This window comes from Dipodomys ordii, unplaced genomic scaffold, assembly GCF_000151885.1.
Source record: "Dipodomys ordii isolate 6190 unplaced genomic scaffold, Dord_2.0 Scaffold11, whole genome shotgun sequence".
Taxonomy (NCBI): domain Eukaryota; kingdom Metazoa; phylum Chordata; class Mammalia; order Rodentia; family Heteromyidae; genus Dipodomys; species Dipodomys ordii.
Genome location: NW_012267227.1, coordinates 19,277,034 through 19,277,382, shown reverse-complemented (window position 1 = coordinate 19,277,382; position 349 = coordinate 19,277,034).

Here is a 349-nt window from a genome sequence, read left to right as displayed (position 1 = left end):
CCCGGTCCACGGGGCGGTAGACAAAGAAGGACGCGCCGGGCGGCCGGCCGGGTTGTCAGGTGCCCCGGCCCCGCTCCGTCCCCGGGCCTTCCCCGGCTCGTTTCGGCAGCCCCGCTCCCGGCCCACGTGGGTTTGGCACGCGCAGGGACGCTCCTCACACCCGAGACGCCTCTCCCCGTCGAGGGGGCCTCGGCAGGGACCGCTCCCCGGCGGAAGCTTAAAAGTCAGGCCGTGTCCGGAGCCGCTTTCCTCGGAGGAAAGCACGAGTCCTCCACGCAGGTCCATCGCGAGTCGCAGCTCGGCCCGCGGCCTTGGGGCGCTCTGGCCTGCCCGCGCCCGGCCTGTGCCC